We start from the raw sequence: 15086 nt of genomic DNA, 5'->3' as shown, positions 1-15086 counted from the left end.
TTGGAAGATAAAGATCCCCAGATACTTAAACCCCTCCAGGACCACCTTAATCGGGCAGTTGCAGGGGATTGCTGGAGGGTCTCCATGGAGAATATACATTAAGGACTTGCCCCAAATAATACTATACCCCGAGGTCCTTCCAAAGCTAGAAAAGATGTCCATAGCCACTATATAAGGGACTTACGGGGTCTTGTAAGATAGAAAAGGATGTCGTCCGCGTATAGTGAAATCCTATCTTCCCAACCAGTGGCGCTAAGGCATGCAATTCAGGATAAACAGGCATACAGTCACAGTTCGCACCAGTTAAGCGCCCGCCCATTGATACTGATTATACTGTAGAAAGTATAGGCACAGATAAGGAAAAATCGATAATAGACACAAGAGTGGACCCACTACACTGACCCGAAAAATGAAGAAACAAAAGAAAAGGCAAAAGAAAAGAAACGAAAGAGAAAAAAAGGCCATAGAAACAATAAAGGCAAAACAAAAAATCCCCTCCCCCAACCCCCCACCCTGCACCCCTGCTGATGACTACGGCCTACCCCCCCTAGCAGCGTGCCTGTTGCCCCAAATAACTGAAACCCGAAATATAGAGAGAACTAAGAGATATAAAAGAGTAACTAAACCCCTACACTAAAAGTAGAAATGGAGGAGGGCATTGTCGTACACATTCCCGGTCTCCCCCCCCCCGCCTTAACAAAGAATGCCCCACAAAGCTGATGCAATCGAGCAGAACACAATAGAAGATTACACCGGAGGAAACTATAAACCCCGCCCGGTCTCCGTTAACCTAATAAAGCAAATCCCGTTACCGATGAAACTACAATAGTAAACCCAAAACAACAGTCTCAGCCTTGACCCCGTCGATCAAACTTGCTGACTCCCTCTGCTAAGTAGAGCTCCATCCACAAATTGTCAAAATATACATAGAAGTTGCCGAAATATAGTCTGCTAGATGGAGAAAGGATGGCAAACCCCAAAGTACATGGCCGGTTCCAACGGTGCCCCTCCCCGACTCCAAGGCCAGACACGGTTTCCTCCGCCATCTTGATGAACCAGCTGGGAAGGGGGTGCGACACAATCCAACACAGTTCACAGTCTCGACCAAAAGTTTCCAGAGTGGGAACAGCAGTTAAATGTTCCACTGGTAGGGAAACCAAGGATTCCGACCATACAGTCGATACACAGATCGCAGCATGTTAGATCAGTTCCACTTCTGTAGGGGCAGGCACAGCTCCATGCACAGGGTCTGAATGCACCGCTGGGGTGTCTATCGGGAGTAGAGCTCGCCGCCGAGTCCCGAGCGATGAATCAGGGTCCGGTCCCAATTCCCTAATTCCATCTGCTGCCGACATCAGTTTACAGACCTGGGCCTCTATAGTCACCTGAAGTGCCTCGAGGGCTGCCAGCACTGACCGCAGTGACGGGCCGCACTCAGCCCGCTCCGCCAGGTCTCGCATGACATCAGGCATAGTGATCCCCTCGGAGAGCCGCTCTCCCCGGGGGAAGATTAGGCGGGCAGGGATGAACCGTGAGGGACAGATTGTCAACATGCGTTCGTGCGCGCCAAGTCCCCAACCAAAAGGCACCGGCGAGGCGAACACTAGGCCTCCGGGTCACGGACCCCCGCCACACAGCCTCGGGTGTCACACGTCTCCTCACCTTCGATACGAGACCAGGCAGCAGATCGGCAGCAAAGCAGTCCAAAAGATGTCGAAAGTTCCATGGACCAGACCCTGCCGCCCTCACCAGTCCGCTGTTGTTCAACTGGGACCTGGCAGGACCAGCACTCGAGACCACGGCTTCCAGACTGGGTTAGGCCTCGAGTCAAACCTCGACATTACTCCACTCCACAATGTCGGAAAAGTCTCGGGATTGCTCCATTGGACTGCAGATTAGTTCATAGACACGGATATGTGGCGGAAAATCAGGATAGATGACAGGATCTTCAAGCGAAAGACGGAGGTCGGCGGAGCCGGGAGACTAAGCGGCCATCTTGTTTGCTGTCGTAGCTCCTCCTCCAAGTATTCTTTATATAGACTAAACACAAGACCACAAACGAAAAACATCTACAATACTGTACTTAAAATAGACTTAAAGATGGTAGAAATCACTTAGTTCAAGTTGATGATAAATGCGACACAGTTCTCACAAAAGTACCTGGATGCGTAACGCAAAACAAACAAAAGGCTTGCAGAGTTGGAGATGCGTTGGTTCCTTGCTTCGGGGGAGACAGTGCGTCGCGCCTCAATGCTTGCGCAGAGTAGGGGATTCGTCTTGGTCCTTACCGGAGAGGAGGTAATGCGTAGATTCTCTTACTGTGTCCCAGTTACGATGCGGCAAGATGACGCCTCCATGCGATCCAGCAATCCGGTGCAATGTGATAAGATGGCGCCCTTGATGGGACGACGTGAAGAAGATACGTGCACGCCCGGCGGCCATGCAGCAGACTCTGTAACTTTGGAGCCACAACACGCTTCTCTGGTGATGCAACGGCGACCTCTGCGGCGGCGACACGCTTCTCTGGTGATGCGTCTGGAAACAGCTTTGACGAAGGCTCTCTTCTCTGGTGATGTGGCTGCGACCTCTGCGGCGGCGACACGCTTTTCCGGCAATGTGACAGTAACAGCTGCGACTGCCACACACTTCTTCTCTTTGAGTCGCGCTTCCAGCTCCCAGCGACACGCAGGCTTCTGCAGACAGAGTTCCCAGCAAGGAAATTCAGAGGGGAGCTGGTGGTGAAGTCTTTTGTCCCTGAGACTTCAGCAGGAGGCAAGCACAAGTTCAAGCCCTTGGAGTAATATTCTGCAAGATGATGAAAGTCCTTTGAAAGTTCTTTCTCCTCTCCTTGGCACTGAAGACGCCATTGTAGGCCAACCCAGCAACACAGCACACTGGCAGGGGGGCAGTCCAACTCCAACAGCTTCCTTGGCGCTTCTGCTTGGCAGAGGTTTGTCTTGTTGTTCAAGAAGAGATCTAAAGTTTTGGGGTTTGGATCCCCATATTTATACTGCAAAATCCTTTGTACTCTGAAGGCAGAGGGGCCTGTACCTAGTCCAAAGCAGTTCTGTGCAGTCCTGGAGCACTTTGTTTACATGACTAATTCTTTACTTTGGCAGGGTGGGCCAGGGCCATCAGACACACCACACGAGGTGGAGCCAGCATTGTGGAAGGCAGGCACAGCCCTATTCAGACCCAGGTGCTACTCCTCCCACCCATCTACATGCAGATAGATCTATTCAGCCCTGTGCTGACTCACCCTGCCTCCTAGAGCCACCCCAGCCCCTATCACTCACAAACCAGACACACAATACATAAGCTAGCAGAGGCAGGCGGGATGGTTAGGCAAGGAAATACCTACTTTCTAAAAGTGGTATTTTCAAACACAGAAGGTTCAAACCAACTTTACTAAAAGATGTATTTTATCATTCTGAGTACATGCTTACTAAATTTGAATTTCTACAACGTTCCCTGGGTCAGTTAGGATTATAAGATGGTATAATCAAACTGCTGATTCTGGCCTATGGGGACAGGTAGCCTTGCAATAGTGAAAAACGAAAATGGCTGTAATTCACTATTAGGACATGCCACACACACCAAGGCATGTCCTACCTTATACTTGCAATGCACCCTGCCCTTGGGCCTACCTTAGGGGTGTCTGATATGAAGAAAAGGGAAGGTTTAGGGACTGGCAACTGAGTGCACTTACCAAGTCGACATGGCAGTACTCGACTGCACACAGGCTCTGCAATGGCAGGCCTGAGACACACTTTATAAGCTGCTTCTGTGGGTGACACACCTAGTGCAGCAAGCCCACCAGCAGTATTTGATTTATAAGCCCTGGGCACACATGGTGCACTGTACTAGGGTCTGACAAGTACATCAAATAACCCAATCAAGGGAGTCACTAATCAATACATCAATTTAACATAGGGAGCATATGCACTTTAGCACTGATCAGCAGTGGTAAAGTGCCCAGAGTCATAAAACAGCCAACAACATGTCAGAAAAAAAATACATGAGGAAGTCAAAAAGTTCAGGGATGACCCTGCAAAAAGGCCCAAGTCCAACACAATACATTGGATATACCTACTCAGCTGCGGTGGATTTCCCTTCCTACTACAGAGGTCTCTGGTTAAATGTGAATAGGGGTCTCTGAGAAAGCACGACTGAACTACTTAGATTTGACCGTTAAATAAGAACCAAACCCACGTTGTCAGCGCCATGTCATGTAGTACCTAAAAATAAATAGACATCTGAACATTTGTTGGACAACATAAACTAAGGGCTGGGTGCCAGACTGGTCCTGGGAAACCCGCAGGATATGTTGGCCTATAGGCCAGCTAGCTCACAGTGCCACCATAAGTCCCCTAACTTTACCAAGGAGCGAATAGTTTCTGGCAACCATCGAACATGACAACCCTTGACCCTTCAGGGATCGTAGAAACAGTACAGTACTTTTTGCTCAGTCAATCATGCTCACTTAGTCTCAGGGAGATACACAGAATAAATGTTGGGGATGTTTTCAATAAACATTTATTGAACCAGTGTCATTCTAGCATAAAACATGTTTGCTGCAACAATTAATAGAAAGAAGCTAACGTAAGAAATTACAAGCACTGACAAAGAAAACACAAGATAGAATCCTACAATGGTGCTAAAACAGCGAATAAATGCAGGCATATAAACATGACAGTAATCAAGCATACTCCTATGATGTGCACACTACCAAATGTAACTAAGTGTACCTAGCATGTATGTGAGTGTAAATCCAAGAATCTCCTAGCAAAGAGCCACCTCCTTTACCTGATGGGATAGAAAAAGGTTGCCTAGGGGTTCTACTACAGTGAATATGTTATCAGTACGATTATGTAGATGAGCCTAATTCAATAATTGTAATTATGCAAAGTAGCCTGGTTGCCCTAGGATGAAAGCTAGCAATGACTTTTATACTGAGTATGTTAATCCTATTACGTGCGTCATGTGCAGGGGATTTTACTAAGAATCCTCATGCAACATAAATGAGGCTAGTTTCAAGGAAACCAATCAACATATCTTCAGCACATAACTGGTTAAAAGGTCAGTGCTAGAACGGTTATGCTGAGCAAGGTAGGACAAATGTAGGTAAAAGGTTGCTTTGCTGCTTAGGCCTAGGTTAGTGAACATAACAGTGGCTTCAGTGGTGTAACAAAACTTTAGGGGGCCCTCTGCAAACTACATGGATGCCCCCTCTCCATTCTCCGCACCCCTCAAGATCTCTCAGGCCAGCGACCCACCATACTGCAGGGGCTGCTGGGGCTATTGCTACTCCACTGGTACCAATACAGCTGTTATAAGTAGCCCTGGATGGTGGAGTTAACAGTTGGGCTTAGTCTGCCCGTGGTCTATCCACTACAGGGTCTCTGCCATCAGTACAAAGGGGAAGTTTGCCCTATTTTAGGTGAATTTCATCATGCATACTTATGTCAGGATATGCAACATCAAAGAGTGGCTTTGTACGGTTTTACCAAAAGTGCATCCACTGCTTCTTCTTTTCACACCTCCATCCTCCCTCTTGCTTTCTATCTCTTCCATTCCATTATTTCTGAGTATCCTATCTTTTCTTCATTCTCATCCCAGCCTGTTTCTTTCTATTCTCTATCACTTTTATCTTCAACTTTTTCTCTCCCATCCTGCCGAAATCATTCCACTATGCCTTTCCTATCTCCTGTGCAGTATTTCTCTCCCTTTCTCTGCTCTTTTTATGATATCTGCTTTGTATTCCCTTCGTCCATGTTCTCACCCTCTACATTCCCTACCTCTCTTTTCTCTTTTCCTCTTTTATACCCCAGCTGACCTTTTCCCTACTGCACCTGGTGATTTCTTTCCTTCATACTTTCTCGCTGGGTCCCTTGATTAGCTCTTCCAGTGCATTCTTATCTATCACTATGCTCTTCATCAATCCTGTACAGACCTTATTGCCCTTCTTCTTCCTCATACTCTCCCAGAACCCCTAGCCTCAAGGTTGTATGTATTTACCCCCGAGTCTTAACTGGTGTCTCTAGAGAGGCCAGATGGTGCCAGTTCCCTAAGTGCTATTTGTCCTGGCTCCTGTAGTGCCCACCACCACAGCTGCCCAATGTATTGGGTGACGACACAGACAAAACGGACCCTGCACCTTGCCTCACACATTAAATTGTCCAACTACCTTTTGTAGCAAATCAGTGTTGTTTGATTATATTGTTTGAATCTATCTCTCTCTCTCTCTCCATCTGCATACACACACACACAAACACAAACTCACACACATACAAAATACAAAAAGGCCACTGATGGAGGAGAGGATTTTGCTGGAGTGGGGAACACATTCTTGTCACTGACCCACAACAGGCAATTTATGTTTTGGGCCATGTATAATAGTCTTGTTCAAACCCTTTCACTTCCATTATCATCCGTACAGTGACATAGCAATGTTGTTGTGGACTCTTATGCAAACAAGAAGAAAAGCCCCCAGCAGGTCAATACCTCATACCTCATACCCAGAGACATCCACATTGACACAACTCCCAAAACCCCCAGGCATATTCCAACATAGGAAAAGGTAAAAAAAGACTATAATTCATTGGGTGCATCAATTAGGTCAGCACACTGGCTTAAATGGGATGTACACTTTTCTTGTGGTCAGAGTACATTTATCAATATTTTCATCAGCTGTGACATTAGTAAACCTGGTTTTAGAATCTCTTCCTGCTGCCTTTTAATTTTGCTAACTCATTACTGTTCACACTCTGATAATAAATTGTAAAGACCAGGCAGGGCTAAGGTTTTTAACACATGCAACTGTCTGTTACCATTCATGGACAAATGTATTTAAACAGTCCATTGTTGCATTCCCTGGATGCTACCTACTCGCTCTTGCTCCTTTTTCAACCACCTTGCCACTACCTCACAAAGCCATTTACTGATAAGCCCCACTATCGATCAAGGACAAAAGCACCACAAAAAATAGGCTGTGTTCCAACTCAACACCATCTTCCCAATAACTCGCTTTAAAGTACTCCGCAGAGGTCTGATCCATTTAATGTTTGACAACAGCCCTTGAAACAGACTTCCTGTAGAGCATCACAACCCATCCAACCTGCTACTGTTCAGAGAACAACTCAAGGATCTCCTGCCAACACCCAACCTACCAACTCAAGACTCACAAGTTTCCCCAACTCCTGTCTTATTGATCATCAGCCCAAAAGTAAGACGGACCTCTTCCTTCAACCTACTGTCTTGCAGAACCAATACAAGGTGCCTTCCCCAAATTGCTCCAAATCGATAAAGACAAAGACAACCAGTCACAAACAGCTTTCTCTTTCAGAGTGTCTGAGAGACTGACAGACAGACACACGTTCACTGTAGAGTGAGTCTCAGCACTTCACTTGTCAATTAACAGAGACAAGGCATTTGATCGAGTGCACTGGCCTTTTTATGTGGAAAATACTGGATAAGGTGGGTCTGGGTACACAATTGCAAACATGAAAATTGTGCAACTATTCTAGCGCCGTAGGTCGGAAGCTGAGCTGGACTTTCACTTCATCCAAAAAGAAATGGACTGACATCATCCACAAAATCAACACCTTCTCATTCTGTGCCTCTGCAAAAGATGAATGCTTAAGATTACATACTACTAGTACTACACCCCAGTCAAGAGGTGAAATGGAAACTCAACAGTCCTAATGGCTGTTAACGTAACTTTGCCACCCAGACACACTGACTCATCTCCTCTGATTCTGTCGCAAACTCAAACACTACTGGTAGGCCTTCTGAAAGATATCAATGAAATGTTTGCAGTCTCAATAGTTTTCAGAAGCCTTCTCCCCTTTCCCTTTGTCTTTCAATAGCTCTCTCTTTTATTTCCTCACTCTCTTTGTGGGTTTCCAGTTGCTTCCACCCATGTTCCTATTTGGGATCTTTTTACCCTACATTTATGGAGCTCTTTCTTTCTTTCTCTTTTTCAAAATTTTTAATACCCCTCTGGCTTGTTTCTTTCACCCTTTCTGCCTCCTTGCGGCCCATAATATTGCTCCCTGAGGCCCTACTTCATCCATCTTTGCCCATTCTCTAGATCTATTTGAAGGGATTTCTTTCACTCTCGCCTAGGTTGTCTAACATTACCTTTCTCTCTTTGCTCATCCTCTCTTTTCCCATTCCCTGGCATCGGTCCACACTACACAATCTACCATCTCTGGCTTCTTTAATTTTCTCTGCACAACATATTTTGATGAGGTTCAACAGAAATAGAAAGTATTGTTTTTCAGTGATCCTTACCAAACTTAAAATTCAAATGCTCTCTCTCGCGTGGCTTAGCTGCCTTTCTCCCTCATTCTCAATGGTGCCTTGTTTGCTCTTGTGAGTCTCTTTCATTCTTTATGTGGCTCTCTGGGTTTCTCAGGCTCCTTTTATACTTTCTCTTTGGGGGTTTCTTTCACCTTTTGATCTGTATTCTTTCATACGCCAGAGTGTTTGTTTCCTAAGTGCAAATAAATACATTTTCCATAGCTCTAATCCTGTTTTCTACTCACATGCACACATTTGTGCTCTTTAAACATTACGTTTTTCCTCTCTGTTTATTAAGGTTTTTCAGATTTGTGGTCTAATATTTTCGCTCTTACTCTCAAACACTGTAAACTTATTTCACTCTCGTTTGGTCTGCCAAACTCTCTGATAACCCTCTTCACCTTAAGGCACCTCTTATAATAAAGTGTTTCTTTGTTATGTATTTCTACAGTTTCAAAGGCATTACTGTAAGAATTTACCAACCTCAAAAATATGAAACTATGACTTGGCCTAGTTGAGATTCAAATTGATGAACAGATCAGGAAACATGTCTTCTCTTTTGATCTCACTGTATCTTCTCCCTCACTTTCTCCCTCTCTCAAAGTCGTCTTCTCTTAGTTCTCTCACCCTTCGTCTCTCGCTGTCTCACTTCCTCTACTTCTTTCCATTTATCTCCTTCTCATTATCTTGCTCTTCCTCTGTTTTACATTCTGTTTTTCCTCCCTGTTTCGTTCTTCACCCCCTATGCTCTGCTTCTTCTGTCACCTAATTTTTTCTCTGGCTTCTCGCATTCGTTTCCCCTAATATTGTTACATTTCTCAAACACATATTTTCCTTCTCTCATTTTCTTGCTCTGACAGAGGCGCTGTCACTAATTTCATCTTCTACTCTGTTCCTAATATTTCTAACTGAGAGTTCAGACTTCTTTATGTGTTGACGTCTCACTTTGCACTTGAGAATGAAACTTAAAATAAGGTTAGAATCACATACCGGAGTAATATGTTAAATAACTGCAAGGGCTGCATCACCTCATGGATAGGCAGCATTCTAGTATAACACTGCATATAGGTTTTAACAACGTAATGCCCTATGAAAAATACAAATTGCAAAATGTTTGTCCCTACCATGCACTGGCTGGTGCTTTGTGTGCTTGGGTCCTCTGCAGTGTCTACCATGGAGCTCAGGTCAAGCAACCTTTCTCCAGCACATGTGCTGTCCCCAAATGGACTGCTGTGAATCTAAGCACATTTATAACATTTATAACATTGTGTCTTTGAGCTCTGGTATCCTCCAAAAAATGGAAAAGACTTTGCACCCCAGGAGGGACTGTAGGTACAGACAACACACTTTAGTTCAATGCCAAGTAAGCGTCTAAGTGTCTAGAACATAAACAGAAGCACTCACCTTCGTTCACCATGGAAAATCACTTTGTCTTCCTTAGATGTGTTTATTTCAACTTTCCACTGCAGGTTAATTTTTAAAAGTTCTTCTAGCTTTTAAGGGAAAAAATGCACATAGCAATTGAGCTTGGGAGAGGTGAGCAGGGCCGGCTTTAGTGCAGTGCGAGTGGTGCGGCTGCACTAGGCGCAGACCTGGAGAGGGGCACTGTACTCAGGAGGGGCGCTGTGCTTAGCAGCTTGTTATGATTTAAAAACGCCTGCCGCAGAGTTCCTTGTGCATTCAGCTTTCGGGCAGCAATAAAAATGTCAAAATAACTCTTGTAATGAATGGTCCTGCTAGAGAAATAGATCAGAGTTGTGTCTAGTGGCAGTTTTAATTTGCCATAAATTAGCACAGATGGTTAATATGCCTGGTGCAAAGATCAGATCTGTTTTTTAGGCTAGGTGGGTGGATTAGTAAAACCAGCCTTTAACAGTGCTTTAAAACAAATGAAATGTATGTGAGAGAGGGGCTATGGAGAGATGAGGGGCACTTTTGCCAGATGGTTGTGAGGGAATCGGAGGAGGAGGTCATTGGAGGAGGGGCGCCAAAAAAGAGTGTAGCACCGGGCACCACCAGAGCTAAAGCCTGCCCTGGTGGTGAGGGACAAACTGAAAGAATTGTATGTGCCAAAAGTGTTTACCCAGCCTTCTCAGCACCTCCTCTAAAGTGTCTTGATTATGAACTGCTCTGCCATTGGATGGCTGATGCTGTGACACTCACTTATAAAGCATCACAACTCCTGACAAACAGCCAGAGCACCATCGCAATACAGCCCCTCAGAAATAATCTATAAATTAAACCACTGCTCATCTCTGATGCCTATCTGCAGCCGGTCTGTTTTTTTCCTACCTGCCCTTCCAGTTTCTTTTCTTCAGCGAGTGGAAAAAGAGAGGTTAGTGCTGGTCATATACGAGGAAAAACACTGATCTGAACAGCAAACGAGTAAAATAAATGCAGTCCCCACAGGCAAGCTAGCTGGGCACCACTGCAGCGGCTGCACCACTGATAACTCTGCCCCTTATTTTTAGGTCGAGCCTAAACAGCACTTGCGCTGTCAGGCGATCTGTTGTAGGTACTTTGTGGAGGCGTGACTCCTGCCATGCTTTGGATAGGCTTTTGCAAATGTCCTTTAAAAATCGTAGTCTGTAAATGGCTACTGGTGGGTGCATGTTCCACATTTCTTCAAAAGTTCACTCCCACGGAGTATTGCCGGGAGCGAGCAGCGGCCCATACGGTAACAGCTTCTGCGGCAGGACCCACGCTTTGTTCGGGCAGCTCTCCTCTCCAGGAGTATGTATTTCTGTGGGCGGAACACCAGAACTCCTTTAGGACTTGTTTTGAAAAGGTTATGTAAATGTCAGAGAATTGGCACAACGCACAATGGCTCCACCTCCTGTGTTCCTCGTGGTTGGCCATGCACACAACAGGAGTAGTATTTCAGTGATGCAACCGGGTAGGTGTATTTTACAAACTAAAGCTGAAAATCAGCCGGATGATTTGCAGAACATGGATTCTCTGCTCTGAAAGGACTTTATTCTGCTTTAGACAATGCCTATTTGGGGGTTTGATGTGGCCGGGCAGGATAGGTTGCTGCAGACTTGTGTGCTGCAGAAGCGGATATTGGAATGGCTATTCCTACTGCAAGTAAACCCCACATTGAGGAAGGCAGGTAGTTTCTGCATAATAAACACACATCACATGAACATGCAGTTTGTGGGTGCCCGGATACCTGTCTACCATCAATTCAACCATTGGCACCATAGTTTGATACTATTCATCTACCCAGTTGATGCAGAGGGTTATGTCCATATATTGCATAACAATTACTAGCAGTGCAACAAACATCGCTCCAACTTGAGGCTGGCGCACTAAATTAGTGGGTAAATGAACCTGCTGTGGTGATTGTGTGTAACATGTAGTACACTGTCTCCAATCCACCGCTGTTTCTCTATTGCTCTTCATCCTTCTGAGATTGATAAACTGAGCACCGCTAAAGTGAGATTATTATACACTTGTATAAAGTGAGTCCCGTAAAGTGTGATTATAATGGCACATGAATAAACTAAGTACCACTAAAGTGGGATTATAATGGCACTTGCAAAAACGGGTAGCAGATGAAAGGGATATTAATGCACTTAAATAAATGGAATGTCGCTACAGTGGAATTACATTGACATTTATAATTTACAGCACTTGAAATCTGCACGCCTTCCGCAGAAAGCGCCACAATTTAAAAAATAAATGGTTATCATTTCTCTAATTCAACCATCTTTGATACTGTTTAACATAACCGTAGCTAATAATTGTCAGCCCTCTCGACGTGGTGGTACTAACTTGCAGCTGCCGTCACCTCTGTCTTTCAGAACTACGTGCCCACTGTTTTGAGTACTACACCGCAAGCTTTGAGATTAGGTAGCAGCCTATGTGCACATGCATGTGACTGGGACCCAGGAGGATGAACACGGACACTTGAATGTAGAAAAACAGCTGCCTTCATCCCTAGTATACACAGGTTCATCTGTGGCCCTGGGAGTTATACCCAACAGCAATGAATGCAGAAGATATATGTACACATGCACATGGGGCTCTGAGACTTGTACACATAGAACTGTCAAATAGGTCACATTCATCCCAAGACCACGCATGCAGTTGTTAGCCTGCATGTTTAACACAAAGCCGGTAAGGGGAAAGGGGCAACTATCTCTCGTGTGTACACATGCTTGTGGATATGCAGAGGCCAGCAGGAAAAGGACCTTTGGGGCCTATCTCAGCCTTCTCCCCACTATCCTCCTCACATTTACCTGCATGAACAGGAAATGTTTTTCGAGTATGACATATAGGTGGTGTATCTCTTGTCCCTTGAAGAGATAGTAAGGAGTAATTCATTTATTGTGTAGTTAATAAAAACCATTACAAAGTTAAAATACGTCATTTAAAATAATGAAGAGATAGTAGGAAGCTATGGTCATAGCAGCTATAAAGTGACCCCATTACAAAAGACCCCTTCAAGCATCACTTTGGGTGTTGGGACTTTAGGTCTGCACTCAGTAAAAAGCTCATCCTGTCTGCCTGTGTCAAGCTTTACTGTACCATCTTGCCATCTCCAATAACTCATGTTTGGCACCCAGCATCCACTGTGTACTCTGGGGGGCAGAGGTTGTGTCCTTCTCACGACCCTCCTCCCTAGGCCTCGCTATACTAAGTGTTCAGCTGTAAGCATGTCACTGACTTTCAGCGTGCCTTGATTTTTCAACAGCACCATGCATGCTGGATGAAAAGTCTGACTCTGAAACTTTAACCTAGTTTCCTGGACTCAAAGTAGCAGCATATCTCTGCTTTTTAGGTCAAGCTTAGAGTCAGAGCGCTTGCCACTCACTCTCTGCTGTGCTAGTCTGAACTGCTGGCCCCCTTTTGGAGGACTGCTTTCCAAAGTCCCACCCCTTGGTGCTTGGTTGATTCCCAGGCGATTTCATTAAGAAATAAATGTTGTTGGACATGATAGAATTTTCATGCTTCCTCCTGCGTGTATTAGTCCCTCCTCTTATCTGAAATGTGTCTTGCTAAAGCCCTGCCTCCCCTGCTCCTCCCGCTGCTCGTGCGATAGAATTCGGTCACCTTAGGTATGAAAAGGTTAATACTTTGCGCTATGTTTTTGACAGATTATTCCTAGATAAATACCTAAGCTATCGCTTTAACCCCTTGGACGCATGTGGAATTCCCCTGCGGTGCGGGCAAATTCCACATGTGCGTAATTCGGGTGGCCCCCGGCTAGATATCATGAGGAGAGTCAAAGTTTTTTTATGTAGCTTGACACACAAGCCCACTCCAAATAATTCCAGGACACTTAACACCACATAATTCCACAGCACCCATGCCATATAATTCAAATACAAAAATTCACTCCACACCACACAATTCCAAGCCACAATTACACAACTAACTAATTCAATCCAACCCACATGATTCCACAACAAACCACATTCATACACTCTGTAACAAATAAGTAAAAAACATTGCCATTTACAATGCCAACAGCTCCAACTCAAACAAATGCTTTCCAATGCTTGCTTACCTTCCACTGTGCCCTAGCAGAGTCCTGTTCCTGGAGCTGCAAACCTTCTCCTGGCCCTGTCAGCTCTCTGTGCTGGCTCGTCCCTTCTCTGAGGAGCAGTGCCCTGTGGGGAATGCTCATGCTCTCTCTGAGTGCCCCCACCCCCATCCTTTTTCCGGGCCTGGCTCTGACTGAAGAGAAACAATGTAACTTGCTACTTTGTTTCTCTTCAGTCCACACTGCAGCTGCTTAAGAAAAAACCTCTCACAGCTCTTTACAGATGAGCTGAGGGGGCTCCCCTTCATGTACTGAAGACGGGCCCCACACGCACCGCAGGGGCTGCAGGGGTGTTTGTTACGCCCCTGAGTGGCTATGTGTGTCACTCTACATGCATTCTGCCTACACTATAAACAATAAAACTCATCCAGTGGTGATGCACGTTTGAGACAAGAGGTATTAAGGAAAAAATATGTTTATGGCTGACTGCCTGAATATCCATTTTTCTTCCTCTTTTCTTTTTCTTTCTATGACATCTTTCAACAAGTTGGGATATAGGAGATCCTAGAAATAAATGTAGGATTAATTTACCATTTTGAGAATTGTGGTACCATTAGTATGGAGGCACGTTTTTTTTGTTGCAACATCTTACCTCATAACTTTTCCTTAAACAAAAGAATACACTAATTTGCTCCTTGTTTAAAAAATTAAACTGGCAACATTTGACATCTACAAGGAGGAAGAGGAGTGGCTGAATAACTCTTTGTTGGGGAAGCAGTTTCTGTCCCTCCCACTGTCTTATGAAGTTACATTTATCTCCGTGAGACATGGGCCTGCCCACACTAATTCTGTAATTATTGCTCATACTTGGTTTTGCAAGGCTATCTTGAGAAAACAGTTTGTATGTTGTTTAGTCTGTCTAAACCTCCGACATCCTCCCAGCATTCTCTGCTTTGTGACCTGTTCCTAAACGTGTCAACAGACAAATAAGGAGCATAATAAGTAGGAGATGGCATTCACTTGTAGAACCCTTTATTGATTGAATTCCTTTGTTTAACAACTTGGACATCCCTGACTTAGTTCAACATGTTTCACTTCAGCCATCTAACTAAACATGAACCTACTGTCTAATACATGAATGGGGCTCACTAGCGACATACTGGAGCATCATTCTTTTGCCTCATATTTTACCTGCTTGTCCATCGCAATTTCAGTTATTGTCATCCTGTTGCAGCAGAATCCACAAGGTTTGGTAACATAAGGGAATCCATATGATTTGTAGTTACAGATG

General features: G+C 44.8%; 1 protein-coding gene across 3 annotated transcripts in view; it reads left to right on the top strand.

The window, feature by feature from the left end:
- Nucleotides 1–15086, top strand: part of AMMECR1L (AMMECR1 like) — a 1368157-nt gene that overhangs the window by 1272682 nt on the left and 80389 nt on the right. The window lies entirely within an intron of this gene.

This window comes from Lissotriton vulgaris, chromosome 11 (genome assembly GCF_964263255.1).
Source record: "Lissotriton vulgaris chromosome 11, aLisVul1.2, whole genome shotgun sequence".
Classification (NCBI taxonomy): Eukaryota; Metazoa; Chordata; class Amphibia; order Caudata; family Salamandridae; genus Lissotriton; species Lissotriton vulgaris.
Note: the sequence above shows the minus strand (reverse complement) of the source record. Positions and strands in the feature narration are given on the sequence as shown.